Source organism: Schistocerca americana, chromosome 1 (genome assembly GCF_021461395.2).
Source record: "Schistocerca americana isolate TAMUIC-IGC-003095 chromosome 1, iqSchAmer2.1, whole genome shotgun sequence".
Taxonomy (NCBI): Eukaryota; Metazoa; Arthropoda; class Insecta; order Orthoptera; family Acrididae; genus Schistocerca; species Schistocerca americana.
The window spans coordinates 717,646,652-717,673,978 of record NC_060119.1 but is presented as its reverse complement, the minus strand read 5'-3'; the positions used below and the strand labels follow the sequence as shown (position 1 = coordinate 717,673,978).

At 39.3% G+C, this 27,327-nt stretch overlaps 1 protein-coding gene across 2 annotated transcripts in view; it reads right to left on the bottom strand.

Moving 5' to 3' along the window:
* The window catches only part of LOC124545061 (coiled-coil-helix-coiled-coil-helix domain-containing protein 1), a 72,482-nt gene extending 45,376 nt beyond the window's left edge, over positions 1–27,106 (bottom strand). The window contains exon 1 of one of the 2 annotated variants that reach the window (XM_047123860.1): positions 26,966–27,106. The gene's annotated coding sequence lies outside the window, so the exon portion shown is untranslated. Of the gene's footprint in view, positions 1–26,931 lie in introns of both variants that reach the window. The other variant, XM_047123878.1, reaches the window with a different exon arrangement.
* Between the last annotated feature and the right edge of the window lie 221 nt (positions 27,107–27,327).

Here is a 27,327-nt window from a genome sequence, read left to right as displayed (position 1 = left end):
CGCTAGGACAGTTCTGTAGTCGCCGCTCAGTTGTATACTCGCCACCGAATTGTGTACTTGCTAGTCAGTTGTGTGTTCATCGCAGCAGAGTTGTTGTTTGTCGTCAGCCGACGCTGACCTAGCCGCTCCGACTCGAACTAGACAGATCTCTGTAGACACGGAGTTCACTACTGTGTTTCTGTATCTTCGTTAATAAAGATAAGTACCGACTTTTATTTAATCAGAGTGTTTGGGTTTTCATCTTTCTGTTCACTGTTCCAGCGGTCCGGTCGGCCCGCTATTAAAAGTGTGGCGGTGACTTCGTAAGCCGTTTCTACAGCAAATTGCTTGTCGCTACGAACGCCGCCACAAAATTAATCATCAACAGCGATTGCAGCGGGTCCTCTGGAAAACATTTGCACTTACATACTACAATTGTAGAAATGGAAGAATGGTCAGCTTTGGAAGAAGCCCTTTCCACATCGTGGGCATGAATTTATTCGCACCACTTCATCTACTAGATGCGAAACCTGTTTTCTTTGTACCTTCCTCCAATGGTCCCATAGATCAGTACCAACCATTATTCTTGCCTCGTTCAGGTCCATTACAATTCGTTAGGGCCTTATCTTACCAGTAGGACAAGCAATGTGCTTTGTGAATAATGTCCAAACTCAGTTACTATTTGTATCTGTTATCACCATGGTTCCACTAATTATGCCTTTCAACACTGAGTCTGGTAACCGCATGCTGTTTAGTACGTATCTCAATGCATTATTGTCATTATTATTATTATTATGATTCTATCGATAGGATTGTGAAAACATCACCTCTATTAGGTTAGGGAAACAGTGTAATTCGAAACCAAACAATTCACAATTATCGGTGTCGGGATGAATCATGCAGATCAATACCTGTCAGAAGGGTAATGTGCATTAGGTGGAACAGCGCACAGGACTGATGGAGTGTTTATACTGTATGCACTGTCCACCAGACAGGGGCTAGTTGCGAGCAGAGTAAAATGCCTGTGACAGACTCCAATGTACATGTGTACACGTATTGAATTTTCTCATTGTAAATCTCTAAATCAGTATGGCAGACATATGGCATAGACAAATGATGTATATGTGGATATGCTTCCTGTCCTTGGTGCATCTGATAACGGGGCTGGTGTTGCCACTCATATGCTGCTTGATATCCTTGTCGATGCCATCCAGAAAAAAATGTGTTTTGTCATCTGGAGCTGCGCCTTCGGGAGTCGGGTTGTCTCCTTCCACCATCACGTGACAGAGGTCATCCACAGACTCGCTGTACCCCAACTACTGAAGAAGCTATACTGGAGATCATTCACCAAGAACCTCAATGAAGTACACATAGTGTAGCAAGGCAGCTGCTTGTCTTGCAAAGCACGGTTGTTAACACGCTGCACCAGCATGGGCTGCACCCCTATCATTATGCTTTCAAGTGGCACCTGCATCCTGCACATCACTGTTAGAGAATGCAATTCTGTGAATAGTTCCAACAACAACAGGAAGCCAACGATGACTTTGTGAACACCATGATTTGGTCAGATGAACCAGCATTCACTCATGAGGGTGTCTTCAATGTGCACAATACCCACCATTGGTGTGAGGTTAACCCACACATCACTCACGACTGTGGATAACAAGTTTGCTTTAGTATCAACATCTGGTCCGGAATATTGGGCGACAGGTAGTTGGGCCCTACGTGTTGCCTGACCGGTTGCCTGCACGAAGGTATCATGCATTCCTCTCGAACTATCTGCCTGATGTGCATGAAGATTTTCTGCTACATGCTCTGCAAGGGATATGGTTCCAATGTGATGGTGCACCTCCACACTCTGGAATTAATGTGCGACAGTATTTGGACAGAACATTTCCAGGGCAATGGGTCGGACGAGGAGGTCCAGTTGTATGGCCATCACTTTCACCTGACCTAAATCCCCTGGATTTCTTCCTTTGTGGTCACCTGAAAGAGCATATGTTCTCTACTCTGCCAATGAATGTGGAAAATAGGTAGCGTGTGCTCATGCTGCTCTTGTTACTGTGGCTGCACCTTTGGTGCAAAGAGACCACAGCTGTATGATTCGGTGAGTTGCGCAATGTTTGTACATGGAGGGAGGTTGCTTTGAGCATCTGTTGTTCTAAGGACAACGTATTCTGTTGTGAAGGTCATGCAGTCATTAATACAGATAGTATTATTGTCACTGGTTGCTAATGCGCGACGTCTGAATGCTCATATTACATGTAGTCATGTAACTAGGGCCTCCCATCAGGTAGACAGTTCACGTATAAATGACAAGTAGGTGTTGTGTTATTGCACTGTGCTGTCATCTTTAGCATTTCGAAACTAATATTGTTTTTGTAGTTATTCTGTCCCATGACAGGTCATTTGTTTCAACTGTCTATTTCTTATTTGTCTAACCACGTATTTGTTGTGTTCAGTGTTAGAAAATGTTGTAAATTTAGGATATGGGTGACCTACAAAATGGCGTATATTACAGAATAAAATGTCAGAATGAAATTAGCGAATAAAAAACTGCACCCCAACCCAGGATCGAACCCTCGACCTCCTGCATGCTAAACCAAAACTTTATACACTGCACCAACTGCGCAGTACAACTAACATGTGCTGACAGAGGTAGTCACCATACATGTGGATACAATGTTGCCAGATTGCCACTTTTTAACGTCCTTTTTCTGCCAGATGTACTCGTCAGACAAAAATTTGGGAGAGACATTTTTTTTATCGCTGGCATGTGAGGAGTCGCAGTGCGAAGCCCGAGTGCGCGAATTTAACTTTACCCTGTATATCCAATGTTCTGCTGACACGTGATCACGTGTCAACTGCAATACACTATTTCTCAGCTTTGCTGGCTTCACCACTTATTTTCCCCAACTTGGTTTCTCTGCACAGCAATCCATCCTGTATACAAAACTATGGCTGTTTACTAAACTGCTTACATTTACTATGTCTTCTGTGCTGTCTGCCATTACTTCCTATTTGTAACACTGCTGCTTTCCTACTGAATCCGTCTGCACACCCATTAATTTTTTCAGTGTTTATGTATGGCCTCAAATCAAAATCACTAAATTGCTTGATCATATTATCAAACTACTAGATAGATCCTTCAAACCCAGCAACCATTTCAACACTGCATGATCCATTAACACTCGAAACTTTTCCCAAATACATAACATTTGAGGTAGGTGACCCCATAGATAAGGCTCAATATTCCTTTTCCATCATGGAGTAATTCTTCTGCCTTGAATCATAGGGTACCAGCTGTTCTTTTTCCTCCATTTCTTAAGACAACACACAACCAAGTGCATGGTTGGAAGCATTGCATAATAGAATAAATTTCTTATTGAAATTTGGAAACATCTAGATTGGACTCGATATTAAAGCTTCTTTCAGTTTGTCAAAAGCATGTTGACAATCCTCTGATCAAATAAATTTTGAACATTTCTTTAGCAACTGCATCAATGGTCTGGTGACATACGCAAATCCTTTTACAGAACTCCTGTAAGAGTTTGTGACTCCAAGAAATGATTGTAGTGGCTCCACTGATTCATGTACAGAAAAGTCAAATACGGCTTTAACCAACCTCAAGTCTGTCCTAGCCCCCTTCCTCACTAATTATGTGACCAAGGTACACCAACTCTTTCACACAAAATTATACTTCTCCATAATCAACATTAAATTTCTCTCTCTCAGTCTAAGGAATACTTCCTTCCGTATTGTATGTTCTGCTCCATATCAGTCGCAAAGATGATTGTTCATCAAGATATAACATGCACTGACATGGTTTCAATCCTCTGAGAACTCTGACCGATGCCCTTTGAAATGTCACAGGTGCATTTTTCAATCTGAAATGCGTCCCCTCAGTGAAGAAAGTGCTGTTTTTGGTTAGGCCTCTCAAGCAACATCTAGCTGATGACAGCCACTCCTTACATCCACCACTGAAAAATATTCTGAGAGAAAAAAATCGCAAAACCAAAAAATAATTACTGTAGAGTGATTAAATTCCTGGAATACATTTGTCTAGGTAACATGTTTAAGTGATTAACATTGCAACATCACAGGTTAATGTAAGCGCGAGATAAGCCACTGCAAAAGTGAAATGATGGTACATTAATAACCTGTGTAACAGCAGAATTTTAAATACAAGCATGCAAATATCCATGTATTATGTTTTATAGATGCCAGACGTCAGCTTGTGGGATGAAGTTTCACACATGGTTAATGCTGTTTGTGGATGACACTGGAGATATCGTACGATGATGTCCCATGTGGGTGCAGTATCTGGTGATCGAGTAGGCCAAGACACATGTTGACACTCTATAGAGCATGTTGGGATACAACTGTGGTTTGTGAGCAATCCGATTGGAAAATACTCCCTGGAATGCTGTCCATGAATGGCAGCACAACAGATCAAATCAGCAGACTGACATACAAATTTGAAGTCAGAATGCATGGGATAACCACGAGAGTGATTGTGCTGTCATATGAAATCGCACCCTCCCATTGTGTCTAGCATATAGACAGGTTGGTTGCATGCCCTCAACTGGTCCCCTCCTAACCAACACACACCCTCATTGGCACCGAGGCAGAACCAGCTTTTGTCAGAAAACACAGCAGATTTCCATCCTGCCTCCAAGAGCTCACACTTGACACCACTGAAGTAGCAAATAGCAATGGCTTGGGGTCAGTGGAACACATACTACAGGGTGTCTGGCACATAGTTGTCCTGGAATGTAACAGTTCTTTGCCACTGTAGTGCCAACTGCTGCTCAAATTGCTGTTGCAGAAGCAGTATGATGCACCAGAGCCATTCGCAGAACATGATGTTCTTCCTTCTCGGTTGTGCCATGTGGCCATCTGTAGCCTGGTCTTCCTGCGACCATACAGTCTCATGATCACCACTGCCAGCAATCTGTACAGTGGGTACATTCCTGCGACAACTTTCTGCAATATCGCAGCAGCAATATGCAGCTACTCATAGCCCTACAACATAACCTCGTTCAAACTCAGCAAGGTGTTGATAATGGCGTCTTTGTTGACTTAAAGGCATTTTTGACTAATGTCAACTCACTGCATCGAATCTCAAAGATAACTCATGATCGTTACAATGTATATGTAAAGCAATCCATTTTGCATCCTCCTAGTGGCACTACTAGTGCCACTCTTATGTGACTGGTGCAAAATCTTAACGACATCATCTTTCAGTCGTAGGAACATGCCTACCAACTTCTGTTTATGTCACATTCTTGATGTTATCTCTCTTTTTCTGTCAGTGTACTTGCAATGGCCTAACTAGTTTATGGTTTCTGTAATTTTTGGCAATGGGTAGTCATTCGTCATAGCCTTGGAAATCAGATGCTGATAATTGCAACAAAACCTAATTTTTGTGGTCCAGCTGCTTATTGCTTCAGCACAATAACGTTTCTGGCCACCATGGGCTATTACTTTCCTCAATAATTTCACGAATCCGCTGCAAGTAGCTAGTGACACTGTATGGTTTGCGGTAAACTGGTGATTCATTTCCTGTTGGTATCCAATGCTGTGTAATATGTATCAATGGCTGCGGCCCTTTTAGAAACAACAAAGCCCTGAATTTCGAGAATAATTCTTCCATTCACTACATATCACTCCATTTTGGGTGCTTCACTTTCCTCAATGCAGTTTCAATGGTGTTTGGTGACTGTCCAAGGCCGCCACCCCTTGTGTTCCACTCTTCCTGCACCAGGATATCCATTTGGTGCTCAACCACCTCTTTTCAACTTTCAATCATCGTCACTGAAATTACCCACAAAACAGGTATCATTTTTTAACATCATCTATCTCCTGTACATGTAAAACACTTCTTTTCACTAAACAACCCACCTGATTCAATACTTCATTTACCTTCAACAGTTCCACCACACACAACATACTTAACAGTAAGTCAGATGTAACATTAATCCAAAGCATTTCTCATGCATGGCACAATCTCTACATATTATCTGAACTGAACCACACCTAGGCAGAAATCCATACTGCAATCTATGATGTGGTGGGTCCACTTGCTACGTTCCGCCACATATCCAATGGCAGCCAACACATTCACCCTTGTCCAATATCCTGCACTTCTTCTTCCCTGCTATTCCTCTGACTCCACAATCCACCTTGGCATATAACTTCACAGCACTTAATTTTACTGAGAGTGCCCATAGGTGAACTTCAGATTCCCATTGGCATTTAACGTCTGTCTCTTTCCCGGTCCTCTACCTCTGAAACTAGAGTTTCCATTATGCTGGTCTCTATTTCTACTTCCACTGCCCTGTGGTCAGTGACTATGCTTCCGCACATGCCCCATCTTTTTACATCCATAACACCTTATGTTCGCTGAAAACACTGTCCGTCCAGCACGCAGTCCACTTGACGTGTCAATTTTCTCGCATTCTACTGTCAGTCTGACAGCTGTACATAAACTAATTGGAGTCCCTGTCCGAAATCTCCTTGACATTTCCGAAGGCAACCTGCTTACAAATGGATCAAGCCCCTTGTAAAATTACTTTATGCCTCAACCCTTAAGTACAGTCATAGCCACAAATTCTTGTACTGATTCCATATGCTTCTTCATTACAATGCCCAACTGTTCTCTAAAAGTCTGCACTGTTTTGCATTGTATGCCTGTGAACTAACCTCTTTCTACATTCCTCAAATGTTCCAGCTCCCTTGAGACCATCCATATAACCTGCATAAGCTTCCACTCCCCCAATTAATCTTAATTGTACTACTGTAAAAAGTTCTGCATCAGACCACTCTTCCATTTCTGTCAAATTCCTGAGATCCTCCACAAACACTTGCACACCCTCTGTTGATTTACTAGAGAAAGGAACTACTAAACTTGTGGCTGCCAAATCCATATTTCACTGTGGCAACTGTGCTTGTACCAGACTATGTAACTCCATTTTATTTGCTATCAGTTGCACTACTTTATCCAACAATATATGAACTGCTTCTGGTTCCAATACTCCTTGCGTCCCTGATTCTGCCAAAGGTTTGCCCTTCTCAGCACTCGCTTTGAAACATGAATAATTACATCACTGAGGCATCCAGCAGCTTCCTGTTTGTGCATGTCATGAGCAGTGCCGTCAGGGAATGGCACCAGCCGAGCAGTGGTACGTGATGTAACGGTCTCTGCTAATAGTGACTCTGGTCCTGGTGGCCAGTTATGGCTGCAAGTGTGTTGGTGTGACTCACCTTGGTGCTGTCCAGCAGGCAAAGGGCAGGTGACATAATGGCTGTGACCCACTGCTCCATAAGGATGATTGGCAAGCTACTTCCCAGGACCGGGGCTGGACTGGAGAGATGGTGGCTACGGATCCAATGCTATCAGGATAGACTGCCCTTCACAGAGTTAAACTGTGTTCCATGAACAGCATTCCAGATGGTGCCCCTAGCATCACAGCTCTGTTGTTGCAGAGCTGTGATACCAACCCAAGTGACTTTAGTACAGAATGGCTAAGTATTTATGCACTTTCGAGCTGTGCTTGTGTGGGCTTTGCTGTGCCTTACAGCATGTGTACTAAATATTTTTGCAGCTGCCGGTGTCAAAATTCTTCACCTTCAACTGCATAGGTACTGCTGTGTCAACTGTTTCCATGCCTTTCTAGGCTAGCTCACCTCACAACATTGCGACGGCTATGTTATATTTTGTAAAGCATAACACCGGCGCTTATCTGCGGCTGGCACTGCTGCAATCCGTTTCCAACTCTGCATGTTTCTGAACCAATATGGTTGGTACACTACAGTATCAATCATCAGCTCATCCCTAACAAAATCTCCTTGCTTGTGTACAATGATTTCTGTATGTCACCTCCAGTATATGAAGGATTACTGATCTTCTACATATCAGGGCCAGCAATTGTACCAGAGGACAGAAAATGGGAGAACAACAGGAATAACAGTTGTGTTTGTGGAGAGAAGCTATAAAAGAAAAATAAATAAAATATTTGTGGATGAAAGACTGATAATAAATGCAGCACCACTATGAAATATCACAATACAAACAATATGCTCTCAAAATCAAGAGTATTTTTAATTAGAACTGGTCTGTGGAGAAACATATAATATTTTGTGTTTGGCAAATATTATTGAGGAGTTCTTTAAAAGTTTGATCAAATGCAAATCTGAAGAACTGTGAAGGTTTCTGTAACAAACCATCTTTCTCATCAGAAAGTGTTTGTAGTACTAATGCTCTGAGGGTTCCGTACAAACTTAATTATGCATATAGAAAGATACAGATAGTTCATCTATAGATTCTGATGAGTGAGTTTGCAAGTATCAAAGAATTTGTGATATAAATGGTACAGTAGTATATTTTGATTGCACTGACTTAGAAGCTTGAAATTTTTGCACTGCCAAGTGACCTTAAATATCAACTTGATACCTCAACTGGTTCCTGGAAAAATGGTGTCTTAACAGGCAAGCAGGCAGACAAACAGATAAGAAACGAGAAAAAAATGTTTTCTTAATGTGATATAATTACAAATTAATGATTTTTTAAAGTTTTTTCCTTTACCTGTACTACGGAACATTGTTTCTTGCTAAATTTCATGATCCTTAGTCAACAGGACGTGTCCTGTAGATATTGATTAGTGAGTTTTAAGTATCAAGATGTGTGACATAAATGGTCATATCATATATTTTTACTGCATTGACATAGAAACTTAAATTTTTTACACTGCCAAGGGAACACAGACCTTAGTATTTGACAGAAATTTCAGTTTGATACTTCTACCTGTTTCTGTGAAAAAGAAATCTTAACAGAAGGACAGACAGACAACAAAGTGATCCTATGAGGTTTATGTTCTTACTGAATGAGATGTGAAATCCTTAAAAAAAGCACCTGGTAAGGGGACTAGTGCATGATGTTAACTTCCCAGCCTGTTCAGTCCTTCGACAGTGTACTAAAAACAAACCAAATACTTTAACTTAATATGCCCTCGCTCTAATTGTCATTCTAGCAGGCATCACTTTACAGGTAGTAGTGACGCATCCATGGACAAACACAGTGTTTGTTGCCATTGTCACATCGTCTCTTCAGCTGCCCCCCCCCTTTCTTTTTTTCCAAAAAAGTGCAGTTTGCAAAAGATATTCCTCTACGAACTTATGTATCTTAGGATTGTGGTGTTACACATAACTCTAGCAGAGTGATGTGTCTCCCTACATAAAACTTTCAGTCACCTGGCAATGCTGCAGTAGTGTTTCGTCCCAGGAATGAAAAAGATAAGTTAATTCCATTATTTTTACATCTCATTTGGAGCTGTTAGCACTTATTCTGAATTCAAATCTTGTTCCTAGGGTTCTCAACTTTAATATGGAGGATAAAATATTTGTTGTATGAAGATTACTGTAATAGTTTTGAAGAAAGCAACTGAACACACTCAGAATGATATTTAGTAGTCACTGTTTGAGATGAATCTAAACTTTGAAATACAACAGGAAAATTCCGTATTACAGGAAGAACCTGTAACTTCTTGAGCAATACGTACATTAAATGGTAGGTTTGGTTGAGCATAATGTAGGTGGCAAGTTGCCATGCAGCAGCTACGTCAGGTAGGTAAGTGAGCACTGGGAAGTGCTCTGAGTCACTGCAACAAGCCATGAGAGGAGGTGAGGGTCACTATCCAGTGAGCTGCTGGGCAGACACAACTTGGAATTTCTGTGATGTTTAGATAAACTGTACCATCACAGACCTGGGAATTCTGAGCAATGTGACTGTGGTCTGACTGTGCTAAAACTAAAGGCATTGAATATTCACTAAAAACTTGAAAACCAGTTCCAAACGAGCTAAAAAAATCTGATGACAGAGTTTAAACAACAACAGAAAGACGAATTTCATAAAACTATTACCACACCTATAAACCAAAATACTAACAAAGTTATTAACACTTATGTGCAAAAATGTTTGGCTTATGACAACAGTAACATAAGTTACAGACACACTAGATATGTGTGTGACATGTCGTTGGGTAGGACTTTGAGTTAAGCTATAAAGTGACTGTATTAATCTTAATATTGAACAATAACTCTAATTGTTACAAATAATTTATTTAATATTTATTGAAACAGAGCCAAAACAAAGACTTCTCCCTTGATATATAATAGATTAGCATCAGCATGGATGATGTATCCTGTTCTCCTAATTTGTTTATGTTCCTTTAGCAAGAATTTTAAAAAGTTAATGGTTTTAAGATGTCTGAGTAGCGCAGTGTAGCAGTGGCAAGCTGAATAAAGACACGAGTCTGATCACCTGTTGCCATTCTCCATTCTGTCTTAAGATGTACAAAATATAAATAAAAGTTGATTATGCTGTAATATTTAATGTGCAATAAAACATTATCAGGCTGAAAATTATCTCGTTCTTTTTCTTTTGTCTTTACCCCGTATACCTGCTTGGGATTGGCATGGTTATTATCAGATTTGGCAACATTTATATTACAGGGAGGCCAGATGTCCTTCTTATCATTACTCCTTTTGCCCCCCCCCCCCCCTCCTCCTCCCACAATGGAATTTGTGTAATGCAACTGCCTGCATGTAGTGTTATCCATGTAAAAGTGTGTGAACGTTTTTGAAGTGTTTGCAAATCATATAACTAAGGTGGGAGGTGAGTACCAGCCTGGTATTGGCCTAGTCAGGTATGGGAAACTGTCAAAAACCACATTAGGCTGGCTAGCATGCTGGCCCTCATTAATTCAGCAGCTGGATTCGATCTGGGACCAGCGTGCCTACCCGAATCCTGGAAGCAGCATGTTAACCCGTGTGTCTATCCAGACAGAATGTCTGCAGATTGTTTAGAAATGTATATTATGTATGTCTGAAATATGTAAAGATTGTAAAATATGTACTCATTACAATGGTTGTCTAGTTTTAAGATGCTCCCTTGGCTGCAATGGTTGGTCACAAAACCGAAGTTCTATATATGCACACAGAGCAGGGGTTGTGGTCTTTTGATGTTTATGTCTTGTTGGGTAAGGTTTGCATGGCTGTGGAGCTGAGTAAGTGTTGGTTCAAAACACAGAACTATTTTGATGTGCCCCTAGTCACAACTTAGGAATTTTTCAGTGTAGCAGTTCAGGCCTCATAAAATATTTATACATTAAGCATCTGATGGTCATTTAACAAAAAACTGATCTCATGTGAATCTGATTTCACAATATTTATCTTTTGACATGTTTTCTAGGTTTTCTTTCTTTAACCTGTTAAATCTGGAATTTGGACCAGTATGTTTTGAACTGATTTTGAAAGTTTTTATACACTTGGTAAAGAGGTAACTCGAGAAAGAGAAGTAGATGAAAAAGAACCAGACAAGGCATTGCACAGGCAAACCTATGTATTCATGGTTAATTCATACTGCTGTGGGCTGCATGTCATCCATCTTAGTGTAGCAGCTGTTGTGGTTGGCTAGTGATGTGCAGAACAGTTTTTATTCCTTCCTCCTGCAATTTGTCATTTAACATATATGATTTGTGGAATATTCTGAGATTTACTTATTTATGGAATACAGGAATTTGCAAGAACATTTTAAGTAAGAATAAACAGGATCACTGTCTGGCGAGGCAGGTTGTTCAGCTTAGTGTGTACTGTCACTTGTGTTCAATAAATGTGACATGATTGGTGGAGACATTGTGTGCCTCACATACTAACACTGCCATGGCTCCACAATCATGCCACACAAATGCTGTCACTTTCATGGGCAGAAACCTGAGTACAAATAGTACACTTCTACTATGGTCCACACTATCAAGGTACCAATGGATGCAAAAGCATAGGTTAGTCAGATACCTACCAGGTGTCCAGCAGTGTTTCTGAAAGATGCTGGCCAGGACTCGACAAAATGACTAAAGGGATTCAAATTTCAAAGGTAAGATAACGAGACTGCCCGTATCTGCTTTTATTTGGACAGAGCAGCCTAGCAGTAGTCTGAGAAAAATGAGGAAAACCTCAAGATCTGGGATAAACTTACACCAAAGTTAAGAAAACATTTGGTGACAATTGGCTGAAAGTTTGTATAGCTAAAAAATAACAGAGGATACATGTGCCAGAGGGAGATGACACACCAGTATTTTAGTGCTGTATCATATAGTGTACTCGAAATTGAAGAAAATGGTAAAGTTCTATATGAAATGAAGCGTGTGTCAGGGAACACCTAACAAGTGCTCCTTTGAAGGATGTAACCCTAACACAAGAAATACTCTCCTCCACAATTGATACACTCCTCCTAATGCCGTTTCCACTTCTGGAAGCAGTCTTGGCATGCCTCTTGCTATATCATGTAAAGAGCCGTCTGCGAATTTTCTTTTACCTCATCTATCATTGCGAATATTCATCTTTTCAATTTTTTTTTTTTTTTTTTGCAGTAGTCATACACCAAAGGGGTGAATAAGCAGGTGTGCTACATGATGCAAAAGCCATGAATTGTCTCACCACATTTCAGGCTGTTTCCTTCTCACATTTTCTCGCAGGCGTCACAACAAATCCTGATAGTACCATCGATTTAAAGTTTATCCCTGTGGCATAAATTCATGATGAACTAAACCTTCAAAGTCAAAGAAAACTATCAGCATGGCTTTGACATTTGACCTGACCTGATGTACTTTTTTTTGGTCTTGAAGAACCTCTCCCAACCCAATGTGAAGATTGAACCTTGGTCTCAGCATCATAACCATAGATCCACATCTCATCACCAGTTATGATTCTCGTTCTCATATGCATGATCCAAAAGCTCTTCATGGATTGTAAGGCGAAGATCTTTCTGGTCTTGACTCATGAGCCATGGGATGAACTTGGCGGCAACGCAATGCTTTCCAAGATGCTGTGTCAGGATTTCATGACATGATCCAACTGAAATGTTGCATTCTTCTGCAGTCTTTCGGACTGTGGGTCTTTGACTGGCATGAAAAATTTCAGCAAAATTTAATGCAGATGCATTGCTCCTCTAACTTTGCCATCTCGAAATTTGCAGACTGTGCAACACAGCATTTTACTCAATACTGCACTGAACAATAACTAACAGACATATCAACAATGAAATTTCCGGCAGTTACACAGTAAACACAGGGGTGTGCAGGGATGCCAACTGCATTTCGCTTCAACACATCGTTGGTGCAAAATTACAAATGTTCTGGAATTTTCTAAATAGACTTTGTACATTGAGGTAGCACACAAAGCATTCGACTGACTTCTAAATTTTGTACCAATGGCAGTCATGGAAGACTATCAGGACCTCCCATGACTAATATGGCAAATTGTAGATGAGGAGATATGGAGTTTTATTATGTCTGGTACTGTTGAAAGCAAATTACCAATAGTAGCACCACTGAATGCTGAACTTCAGTCAGGAGGCAGCAGAACAAATTCAACAAGTGGTTTGTTGACTGTTGGTACAGATCTCTGTATGGCAGGCCAATTTGTGGAATGAAGTCAAAGAACGTGCAATTGTGTCACAATAATCAGACACCATTCAATGTTCTCAATGACACATACAAAATTGGCTCACTTGTCAATCCGATTGCTGTGTACAATAATGGACATTTTAGGAACAGAAGACAACACACGGGTTTGTTTCTACTGTGAAAGCCCTGGACACATCATATTTTGCTGTAAAGAAAGAATGAGGGTGTTCAATGATTATTATGCCAAATGAAATCATACAACAGAGCAATTCTATGTGTGGCAATAAAGGGCATATGATTACAGCTGATCCATGGAATTAACTACATTGCCCTACTCTGATGTCACTCTCCAGTGTGCCATGGTTATTTCTTACCACAGATGAATGTGCTCCATGGAAAGCAGTGACAGCCTCACCAAAGACCAAACCATCAAGGCAATATTTAATTCTGGAGTATCATTTTCTGTGATGTCTGACACTTATCACCTTTATCCACAGAAGACTATGTGACAGATTCAGATGTAATTGTGCTTCAGGTTGCAATTGGAAAATAAATCCATTTGGAAGAAATCTGTTTTTTGTGAGAATAGCTATTAATGATAGAATCATACAATGGGAACTCCAGGTTGGAACACCAACAGGTATGGAAAAGATAGATTGCTACTTACCATAAGTATGACATGTTTACTTGCAGAAAGACACTACCAAAGGACACTTATACATTAGCTTTTGGCCAAGTCTTCACCAGAAAAAGAAACAAAAACATATATATTCATTCACGTGTAACAATGATCAGCCTAATATTTAATACATGGAACTTTATGCATTTGAAAAATCTAGCATACCACTGTTGATTCTTGTGAATAATGAACTTTTGTAAAAACGAAATGAAATGTACATGGTTCCTCGACTTCCTCTTCTAAGCTGGTGACCTGGGTTGGAGAAGAGCATGCTGCTCGGCTCGATACTGTTTCTTGGGGTGATATTGTTGGGAGTTTGTATAGTGAAGTTCTCATAGTCAGATAGGCTACAAATTCTATTAATTCTGTGATGTCTGTGTTCATCAAGGTATCCATAAGCCCCTCTCCATAAATCCTTTGACAAGACAGCCATAAAACTGTCATCTACCATTTCTCCCTCAACAACTGCTAAATCCCTTTACTACCTGGAACCAACGACTATTACAGTATCTGCCGCATTTTTACTCTTACAATAGTGTTTAGTTTACATCTACATAAATACTCTGCAAACCAGTGTGGGCTGCATAGCAGAGGGCACTTAGCCTTGTATTAATGTTAGAGTCTCTTCCTGTTCAAATCACATATAGATAGTGGAAAGAAAGACTGCTTAAATGCCTCTGTGGGCAGTATAATTAGTGTACCTTGTCCCTATAGGAGTGATATGTAGGGTGCTGAAGAATATCTCAGCATTCTCCACTTAATACTGGGTCTTAAAACTTTATAGGTAGGCTTTTCCAAGATAACTGGGTCTTGTCTTCAAGTTTTATTTCCGTAACAATTTTCCATCAGTCAAGTAAACCTGTGACTGTTCATGCCACTATTCTTTGTATTTCTTCAATACCCTCTATTAGTCATACTTGGTAGGAGTTCCATACACTTCAGCAACATTCTAAGGCAGGAAGCACAAGTTATTTATAAGTAATTCCTTTTGTAGTCTGATGGCTTTCCCCCAGTATCCTGTCAATGAATTGACATCTGCCATCTGCTTTAGCTACAACTGAGCCTATGTTATCCTTCAATTTTGTATCCCTAAAGAATGTTAGACTCGTGTATTTGTATGATTTTGTGGGAAGTTATGAGGTCACTGGACACTGTAAGGTGCAGCTAAAACACAATTCGCTACACACACTCCGCAATGTTGTGTTCCATGAAGTGTCACTGGATGCAGACTATGTTTCCAGTATGTGAAGGTAAATGGCAACTGGGAGCCATTGATGAAATCTAACACACTGAAGGGACAGGAGTGAAGAGTTGATAAGCTGGAAGGGAAATCTTAATGGCCAGGAACAGACTCCACTGCTATAGGTATAACATTATGTACAATCAGTGGCATAAAACAGGTGAAAATGAGTGTCCCAGAAGCTACAGAAGACGGTAGAATGTACGAGTAAAAATGCAAACATTGAATGCTACTGGCTGGCACAGAACTCTTCCTTTTCAGAGGGGGCAGAACATCACTCTGCTTCTCCATAGATATATGTAAAGTAGACATAGACCTGCATTGAGGGACCCACATGAAATAATTAACATACAATTTATTTTCCAACCAGGTAAGGCACTTTGATATGTGCCAAAGAATTAATTACTATCATTATTTCACTAAAAATATGGGTTAATAATGAATTTGAAAAGGATATATTGCCACTCACCGTACAGAGAAGGTGCTGAGTTGTGAGCTGTGGACAGAGACAATGAAAAAGATTGCCGAAATATTAAAGCTTTCAAAGTCCTTCTTTTGCAGTTCTGCAGTACAAAACACACACACACACACAGCCACTGTCTGAGAGCACTAGAACCTGACCCGTGACTGCACCCAGAGACAGTGGCCGTGTCTGTGTAAGTTGTGCTTGTGTATGCATTTTCTAGTGCAGGAGAACTTTGTTTGAAAGCTTTAATATTCTAGCAGCCTATTTCATTGTGCCTGTCTGTGGCCCAATGCTTTCTCCACATGGTGAGAAGCAATCCAACCTTTCCATAGTCTTGTTATTCCAACCTGGACTTCCCATTGTTTATCAATGAATTTGTTTGTTCTAAAATATGTGGTTCCATAGTTACTGCTTTCTTTTCATGTAATCTCCTCCCTACACTATCAATTTGATTGTTGTTGGTTTATATTCAGCAGTGTGGCACCTAGCAATAACTATAAAAGAGTGATAGAGCAGGACTGTTATTATATAATTGTTTTCCCAATCTGAAAAATAATACTTCACAATTGACCGCCAACATGGGTTTAGCAAAGCATGCCACCACCTCACTGAGAACTTTATTAACTTGCTTACATTTGAGGGCATCTGTCACTGACTAAATTAAACCAAACAAATTATGTGCTATTCGTTTCAGACTTTCCCAAGATCTCCTGTCACACCAACACAGTAACCAAACATGGGGCATATGACAATTCTGTACAAGAATTTCTGGTAGACAAATTATACCTGCTTAGAAATCATCAAATAAAGTGTATTCTATAACAAAAACAATCAATTATTGACAAAATTATTTAATTGGATAGATAAAAAATCTCACCAATTGCCAGCAGAACACACACATAATAGATGGTTGTAATTGACAAGCTTTCGAAGCCAGTGGCTCCTTCTTCAGTCATAAGGGTTGAAGGGGAAGGAAGAAAGGTGAAGGAAGAGAGGTCTAGGAAAAGTGGTAGATTTTTGGAAAGTCACCCAGAACCACAGGTCAGGGGAGACTTAGCATATGGGATGACAAGGTTCAAATGGCTCTGAGCACTATGGGACTCAACTGCTGAGGTCATCAGTCCCCTAGAACTTAGAACTAGTTAAACCTAACTAACCTAAGGACATCACAAACATCCATGCCCGAGGCAGGATTCGAACCTGCGACCGTAGCGGTCTTGCGGTTCCAGACTGCAGCGCCTTTAACCGCATGGCCACTTCGGCCGGCGGGATGACAAGGAAGGACTGATTGTTGGGGACTGCATCAGACGAGATTTGAAAACCTGAGAGCTTAAAGGTGGAAGACTGGGTAATTTGCAGACAGAAATGACTACTTAAACATCATGCATGAGTTAATAGGAGTGACAAGCTAAGTGCATTGTACATAATGGATGTGGGAGGGGAGTGGTGAAAAATAGACAGGAAAGACAAGAAAGATATAGGAAACTAAAATGGAGTGATGCAAAGAGTAGTTGCAGTGAATAAATGCTGAGATGGAAGAAATTAATGTAAATTAGGGCCAGGTGGGTGGTGTGAACCAAGGACATGTTTTAGCGTTCATTCCCACTTGCGGAGCTCTGAGAAACTGGTGTCTGGTGGAAGAATCCAGTGATTGTGTGGTGAAACAGGTGCCGAGGTCGCGAATGTCAGGTAGTAGAGCATGCTCTTCAACAGAATATTGCGAGTTACACCCTCTGCCTATGCCCATTCATCCTAATTTGGTTGTAGTCTTGCTAATGATTGTAGGCAGAGGGTGTATAATGGCAACTCGCAATATCCTGTTGCAGAGCATGCTCTACAACCTGACATTCATGACCTCAGCACGTTTCACACACACGTCATCTGGATTCGTCTGCCAGACACCAGTTACAACTCTGTAGGTGGGAATAAGCACTACAACGTGTCTTTGGTTCTCGCCACCCACCTGGCCTTAATTTACATTAATTTCTTCCGTCTCAGCATTTCTTCACTGTAACTATTCTTTGCTTCACTCTGTATCATTTTTATATATGTTTCAATGTCTTTCACATCTATATTTCACCGTCCTCCCTCCCACCTCTGTTACGTACAATGCACATAGTGTTTCACTCCTATAAACTCATGTATGATTTTTAGGCAGTAATCTCTGTCTGCATATTACCCAGTCTTCCACCTTTAAGCTTTCAGGTTTTCAAATCTCATCCAATGCAGTCCCCAACAACCAATCTTTCCTTCTCATTCTGTATAGTAAGTCTCCCCTGACCTGTGGTTCTGGGAGAATTTCCTGAAATTTACCACTTTCCCTAGACCTCTCCAGTCCTTTTCCTTCACCCCTCTTCCTTCCCCTTCAACTCATCTGGCCGGAGAAGGAGCGACTGGTTCCGAAAACTTGCATTTACAGCTGTCTTTTATGTGTGTGTTCTGCCAGCACTAAGTGAGTAGATTTTTTATCTATCCAATTAAATAAAAGTGCACTGTATGTCTGCTTTCACTAGTGACTGTAACATATTCCTTTATACTGTTATTGATGGTCACGCCAACATAGCTGACCGAGACAAACGGTTTGCAACTTCTGATATACTTACAACACTCCTACCTGTAAGTTTGTACACCTTTGAACACTACAGCACATTTTCTTATATCTAGAGTTAACTGTAAGTTTCTGCAGCAGAAATCAATTCTCCCCGAACTAGGCAAGTTTTCTACTGTTGTTGCATCTCAGAGTCAGAGATTCTGACTGCATATGAACTACTGAAACTGGCTGATAACTCTTTTACACACATTGCAAATAGCAGTGATCTCATTCTCATTTCCCTGAATTCCTCTAACAATCTGTGACATACTGTATTTTTAACAGTTGAGTATTCCTATGCAAAGTCACACATCATAAGATTGTATTTAATTTGTTACATGAAAAGTAAAGCAGAGAATTGGATATTGACCCTTACACTTCTACAAAGATTCCCAAATCAATACAAGTGCACTTAGGGTGTTGATGGCCTTTCTGTTGCATGCTGCACTTGGGTCATTCCATGTCAAATCAACACACTTTAAATAAAAATTTGACCTCAACCTTTTAGATTTTGCTGAAAGTTGGTATACTTATAGTGGGTGCTGAAACTAAGAAAAATACCAAATTTCAAGTTTTTACCTCAAACCATTCCTGAAATATGGTCATTTAAACTTTTCAAAAACCGGACAAAAACGTGTGGACAGACTTTTTTTTAAAATTGCCTAGGAGCTGCCCTAATTGAGCTAGAGAGCTGGGAAAAGTGCCATTTTCATGCTCTTTCCAGTGATATACAAAAAAACATAGCTTCTAATTAATAATCTTTTTCAAAATAATAATTAATATTTTGATTTAATTTTTTTTTACAAAAAGTGCATAATTGAAAATTTTCAAAATATTACCATAACTACTTCATACTGTCGTAAATCACATGGCAAAATATAAATGTGGGATAATGATGGGTTCATTGTTAAAAAAAAAATTATTCCGGATTCTTGTTTTTCACTAACAGCCGTAGTTGGATCAAATTGACCTTTAACAAACAGGAATTTCATTAAAATATACTGAAAGGTAAGTAAAAAAGTAACAGAAACATCAAAATATCACCTTCTTGAAACAAAACTAAACAACATTTTCTATAATTGATTGCTTATTTTTTTAGTTTCTTACAGTTTAAACTAATAGTCTATTAACTAGCAGAACGAAATGTTGAATTTGGGACCTATAGCTAAGATTTAAATAAAGTGTGAGAAACTTGTTAGTAGATTATTGATGTAATACTTCTCCTCCAAAAATACAGATTTCATTAGCACAGGCTTTAGCCACTGTATGAAGGCTGAGCATGCTTGTGTTCCTGTCTATGTATGCAGCAGGCTGTGAACAAGTTGAAACAAGCACAGTGCTTGATGTCTGTACAATCATTCAGAGATGGAGCCATTGTTGAGTGGATCTAAGACTGATACCTTCTAAGGCTTACTGTGCCTATGGCAGTTTTAGCGCAAATCAATTGTTTCCTCTGTGTTGACCAGTTTGTATCTAGTATATTTAATAGTTTGTTTACAAGGGAGAGTTCATAAGTGGTTTTTGTATCAATATGGAACCAAGTAAAATGTGCAGTGCTGTAAGAGTGCAGTGTTTTAATCCATTGAAGAAGTCAAATCATTTTATTAGAGACAGAAAAAAAAAAAAAAAACTGAGAAATGGCACAGCATGGATGACCAAATTATTTCAAAATACCTAGTGGTGGCAGGATTTGTGATAGATGTAGGAAAAAGGTAACACATTGAAAAATACACCAGAGTCCATCAGTGATAAAAGTATTGATTCTTCTGGATCAGAGATAATCATCCCAGACCAAGGCCCTGACTTCACTGCATCTTCAGTGGTTGTTCAAACACTTAACACATCACTTCAAGAACTAGGTGAGTCCCCAATTGATAAGAAAAAAGTAACATCTAGGTGTTATGCCAAATCAAAAGTGAAAAAAATCTCCTCATCAGTGACACGTAAACTTCTGTTGCTGCTGAAACTTCTTCATCGGATACTGGTACTGATGAATCCATTCTTCAAAATCTCAAAACAAACTTTAATAATTTTATATGTAGAGCAAAAAAAAAATCCTAATGATTCTTACAAGTTTACCTGAAAAGTGGAGTGTCAGGAAAATAATGAGAGAATTTAATGCTCCTAATTACATTGTTCGGCAGCCTAAAGAAATTTTGAAAGAGAAATGATTCATGGAAGGTCCAAACCAGGGAAGTGTTTACCCACAGAAACTGTCAAAACTGTACATTCATTTTATGAAAATGATGAAGTTGGCCAGGCAATGCCAGGTACTAAAGATTGTGTGACAGTTACAGAAACAAGTAGAAGTAAAACAAAAATATCAAAAAGACATATTTTGTGTAACCTTAAAGAAGCTTACAAACATTTTAAAGACAAGTTTCCTAAAATAAAAATAGATTTCTCCAGGTGCACCAACGTCTGGAGGCTTCTCTGCGGTCATTTCCGGTGCGGTTCTCCTCTTGTTACCTGCGACGGTCGTTCGCTGCAGTACGAAAGCCAGGATCTGTTTACCTTAAGGCTTTCCTCTTTCTTGTTGAAGCTGTTTGCGTGTTTTTGTATTTCTACAGCTTCTCTGAACAATTGCGTGTGATAGTGCTTCTCTACAGCCAGAACTTCTGTGTCGGCGAATTTTATTACGTGGTCGGTCTGACTCAGTGTGTGCTCTACCACAGCCAATTTCTCCACCTGCCCCAACCTGTAATGTTGCCTTATGTTCTTTGATCCTGGTGTTGATTGATCGTCCAGTCATTCCGACAAAAACTTTTCTGCATGTGCATGGTATACAGTATATTCCCGACATTGCAAGAGGGTCCCTTTTCTCCTTTGCCGATCTAAGACACTCTTTGATCTTCCTTGTCGGTTTGAAAATCGTCTTTAAGCCATGTTTGTGCAATATACGGCCAATTCTGTCCGTCACTCTAGGAATGTAAAACAGAAAGGCCATACCCGACGTTTCTTTATCTAATTCCTTACTTTGCTGAGTGTTTGGCTCTGTTACACTTCTAATGTAATTTGTGGAGTACCTACTGCTCCTCAGAACACTTTCCAGGTGTTGCATTTCGCGTCTGAGGTGCTGCGGCTCACATATTCATCCTGCTTGCATTCCGAGCATATTAATCATTTCTATTTTCTGGCTCGGGTGGTGGTTTGATAGTTTGTACAGGTATCGGTCTGTGTGTGTCAGTTTTCGATACACCCTGTGTCCTAGGTTTTTGCCATCCCTTGTGACTAGGGAATGTACCGTATACCGTGCACATGTGGAAAAGTTTATGTCTGAATAACTGGACAATCAATCAACACCAGGATCAAAGAACATAAGTAACATTACAGATTGGGGCAGGTGGAGAAATCGGCTGTGGCAGAGCACACACTGAGTCAGACTGACCATGTAATAAAATTCGCCAACATGGAAGTTCTGGCTGTAGAGAAGCACTATCACATACGCTTCTTCTGAGAAGCTGTAGAAATACAAAAACACGCGAACAGCTTCAACAAGAAAGAGAAAAGCCTTAAGGTAAACGGATCCTGGCTTCCTGTACTGCAGCGAACAACCATCGCAGGTAGCAAGAGGAGAACCACACCGGAAATGATCATGGAGAAGCCCTCTGACATTGGCGTGCCAGGTACATATAGTCTATGGCCGCGAGCTCAGCTCCAGTTCACCACCGGTAATGGAGGGCGAAGCTTTGACAATGCCAACCACTCATGCTGGCGAAACATCAGTAAAGTCATTAGATGAATGTCAGCCGAAGAACCCGAGACTGAAGCCAATAGGCAATTTGTCAACAAGTGGCCATGAAAGCCTTAACAATTTTGCATAAAATTAATGATAGAAAATTCCAAACTAAATACAGTAACAAACAGCAGCTTAAACAATTATAAGCAGTGCACTGCAAAAATGCTTTGCAACCCATCATTGGTTGATTGCAACATAAGAAACTGTGAATATTGCCCAGGAGAAACCATCATCTGTAAAATTTTACAAGACTCCTTTGATGAAAACTTAATTGAACGAGTTCAGTTCCGACAGTGGATGTCAGTTGACCACTGTAATCTGGAAATTGTTCAGAAAACTTCTGAAGAATTCATAGATTTATTTTGTAGTAAGATGTCTCCTTTGATTCGGCATGACTTCATTGCCAAGCAACAACGAACATTCCTTAACTCCACAAGAGAAAATTTTATGGAATCTGAACTTGTTGTCATACATGATTTTTTTGAAAATTGTAGTATAGTTCTACGGGATGAAGCTCAGAGTTACCACTGGACAAGACAACAGATTACCATTCATCCTTTTGTTATATATTACAAACACGAAGACAAAATTGAGCATATGAGCTTTGTCAGTGTTTCCGATTGCTTGGAGCACAATACAGTTGCGGCTTACCCCTTTCAAAATAAGCTTATTTCTTATCTAACAAATAAATTTCAAAAGCTTCCAAAAAAGATATACTATTATTCTGACGGTTCTGCTGCTCAGTTCAAAAATAAGAAAAACTTCCTGAACCTTTGCCTTCATGAGGAAGACTTCAACATAAAAGCTGAGTGGCACTTTTCAGCCATAGCACATGGAAAAGGGCCTTGTGATGGAGTAGGGGGTTCAGTTAAGAGACTGGCAGCTCGTGCAAGTTTGCAAAGGCCATACCAAAATCAGATCCAAACCTCATGAGGTGTATCTGAGTGGGCAGTAGATAATATCACAAATGTTGATTTTGCGTATTCCACTCAAGAAGACTATGCTGTTTCGGAAATATTATTAAAAAGCCGGGTTGAAGAGGCATTGACAATCAAAGGAACACAGCAATTTCATGCTTTCATTCCCAACACTACATCAAAATCAATAGTCATAATACTTTTCATGTGATATGCAGAGTTGGGAGAGGGAAGTAACTGCATCATCAGACAAACTGAAGTTACAAGATGTATCAGGCTATGTCACCACTGTATATGGCAGAAACTAGTGGCTTGGGTACATTTTAGAAAAAAAACAAAGAACCTGATGAAGTGAAAATAACTTTTCTTCATCCATATGGACCAGCTAAATCAGTCTCCTATCCTGCACATGCAGATGTCCTGTGGGTGTCAGTTGTGGATGTTCTCACAAAAGTAAATCCATTTACTCCGACAGGGAGAACATACATTCTTAATGAAAGTGATGTAAACTAGTCAGCTTTATTAAAATGTAATCTGTGAAGTTCCAAGGCAATTTATTGGGAAACTGCTTTCAGCTTAAAACTTAATTTTTGTCTCAGGTTAGTGTTAATGTATATTTTATAGAAAGTTGTTTCAAAATTACTGTTAGTACCTATTGTGTTAAATTTAGCTATGTATAGATACCTGTACTCAAAAACAAGCATTATGTAATTAATTTTTTTAATAGTTTCATTCCAAACATCATGGACCAGAACTATTATGTAAATACTTGTATGTTTTCATACTTTATTTCAGTTTGTAGTTAATGCTCAAACTTTTTTGTTTTATAAGTTAATATACTGTTAGTTAAGATGTATGAAATTAAAATAAGCAATCAATTATAAAATATGATGATTAGTTTTGTTTTTAATAAGGTGATGTTTTGATATTTCTAATACTTTTTTTACTTACCTTTCAGTAAATGTTAATGACATTCCTGTTTGTTAAAGGTCAGTTTTGTCAAACTATGGCTGTTAATGAAAATCAAGTGCCTGGAATAATTTTTTTAACAATGAACCCATCACCATCCCACATTTATATTTTGCCATGTGATTTAGAACAGTATGAATTAGTTGTGGAAATATTTTGAAAATTTTCAATTATGTACTTTTTGTAAAAAAAATTAAATCAAAATATTAATTAGTATTTTGGAAAAGGTTATTAATTAGAAGCTATGTTTTGTTGTATATCCCTGGAAAGAGCATGCAAAATGACACCTTTCCCAGCTCTCTAGCTCAATTACAGCAGCTCCTAGGGCAATTTAAAAAAAAGTCTGTTCACACATTTTTGGCTGGTATTTGAAAAGTTTACATAGTCATATTTCAGAAACGGTCTGAGATAAAAAATTGAAATTTGGAATTTTTCTTAGCCTCAGCACCCATTATAAGTATACTAAATTTTAGCAAAATCTAAAATGGTGAGGTAAAATAGGGGTGTTGATTTGACATGAAATGACCCGGTGAACAATGGGAATTGGATAAAATGAATGTTGAATAGGACGATTAGACAATGTGCTGGAACCAATGAGAAAATAAGTGTTCAATAAATACTGTCCTGATGCAGAGTGTACAAAATTATATAGTGGCATAATGGAATGATTTGTGCAGAATGTCATCACATGAAACAGAATATTCTGTACACTTGAAATTGTGCTCTTGGGTTCCTATATAATAACAACCTCGGAAATCGGGACCTTTCGAAAATATCACACATTTTCAAAACTATCACTGGACTATGCAGACAATAGGTATGTGTACTTAATAGCAACATACATGATTGGAGGGGCTCATAGACCCATCTTCAAATACTGTTCAAATGAGTGAGACCCATATCAAAAGGGTCTAACATAGGATACTGGATATATACAAATAAGGGCAGCAAAAATTATCATAGGTTTATATGACCAATTGGAGACCGTAATGGAGAAGCTGAAAAAACATGAACTGACGGATGCTTGAAGATAAGACTCCAAGTTTCAAAGTTTCAAGAACAGCTATTAAGTGAGGAGTTGAATTAAAATTAACTCAGGTATTATAAAGCTTCCTATCTTTGAAAAATTTTCTCTATAGTTAAATTTAATAGTTGATATCAGAATAAAGTGTTATTCATAGTTGAAATTTTAGCAGTTTTTATAAACCAGGTGCTGTGATTCCTCAGTTATTTTTTTCATGTGACTCTTTTCATCTCTTAGAGGTACACTACAGTGAAAATTTGACTCTCACTGATTGAGCAACCACTTGAGTTCTTGTGATGCAGAGGGTAATATGAAAGTATTCCAGTACATAGCAGCTGGAAGAAAAGTTATGGATGTGTATGTGCACTTGTACTTGCCTATATTTGCAAGTTGCCGAGAACTTGAGTCAATCTATATCCATAGTTTTCAGAGCACTGAGAAGTGCATGGCAGAGGGTATTTCTCATTGTACTACATATCTAGGTATCTTTCTGTGCCAATTCGGTGTGGAGTGTGGGTCAAATTAAAGTCCAAGTGCCTTTATGTACCCTATGGTTACGCAAGTCCTGTGTTTGTAATTCCTAAGGAAGCGATACATAGGGCCACAGTAGCTATATCCGTAGAGGAATACAGGGAACTTAAATCATACTCCAAACAGGGAATGATGAAACGTCAATGTACCATATCATATCCAGTTGGACTGCCCGCAACGTATCACACACTAGACAAAATTCGGTTGAGAGTTGACGAAGCCAACGAATGTGGGCACTTATGCAGTTTAGGTGGTACGTGCGCTGATCCCAAAAAAAGTGCCATTTTTTAAGGAAGCGCGTATTTCTGAAGATATAAGCATATATGTGTACAGAATGCCAAAAAAGTACTTACTTTCATATGGACGAAAAAAAAAAAAAATCATTTAACTGTCTGCTTTCACCAACTATTCATGTTGCTATGCCAATATGCTACAGAGACTTTACTATATTTCTTCACAGCGTTCTTTACCCATAGGTAATGATTACAGATTCATACATCCTAACCATGATAGCTGTTTTTGGTGAGACAGTTAACTGACCTTTTTTTTTTGGTATCCATATAAAAATAAGTACTTTTTTGGCTACGAGCGCATTAGATATGACCGTAACACACAAATTTTGAAATAATTTTTTTTTTGTATTCCGTGAATATGTATGGTTATACCTTCAGAAATACGCGTTTCCTTCAAAAATAGATAATTTTCTCGTGATCAGCGCATGTACCCCCTAAACTGCATAAGTGCCCGAATGTGAAATAAAGATTGTTGTTTTGTAACAGACTGATCTCTAGCGTAGCCTGATGTCTACCTCCTCGCGCTATCTTTAACGCACTTTTCGTTATAAAAACTAAAACCGCAACATAATCTAAGAAAAAGCTATCTCAGATAGCTGACAAATCTCCGGAGAGTACTTCGATGCATATTATGTACATCTGCCGCACAAGACATTACAAAAACTTTAAGGGGAATTGAACAGCTCACGTAACTTCTACCTATTAAAAGTGATGTTATGTAGCTGACTTTCTGTGAAACACTGATGTCAGTTAAGTACGTAAATGGGAAGAAATGAGTAATTTGGTAGAACTTTTCACTGATACCACATTCGTACATGAAGCACACTGTAACGATACTATCAATAATACGTAATCCGGAAACCTGAGGAGTAAAAGTATTATATGTGCTAAAGCAGAACAACTATACCACATACGCTGTAATTGCAAAAGCAAAAGTAGTTGTTATAATAAAGCAACAGTCATCTCAATTTTTATTTAATTATCATATAACTGGTTGTAATAAAACTAGCTATATTCTAGTCGCACCAACACTTAACCTACGGTGAAAAGTAGCACAAAACAACGTTTTACCCACACTTCTTTTGAAAAAATAAATGTGTTGTATAGCAAACTCAGTTTGTAAACATCGCGTGGATAAACAACAGCCAAAGACTTTATAGCTCTTAAAGACGTAAACTCATTTAGCAGTTCCCAGCAATAAACACGACCAGTACGACCTGTTACAATCGGAACTTCATTCGTCTGTCACATGGGGCTCCCAAAACCGGATTTCGTAAACGGATTCTCCAACATCGTTTCTAGGTAATCATGTAAACACACAGCAGCTCAATGCCAGCCGTACTGCGTGGATCGCGTGCTGAGCTGCAAGAGTGCGTGCGGTACTGCATAGAGCCATAGGCACCTGCTTGCGGATTACGTCGTTGGCATACCAAGGAC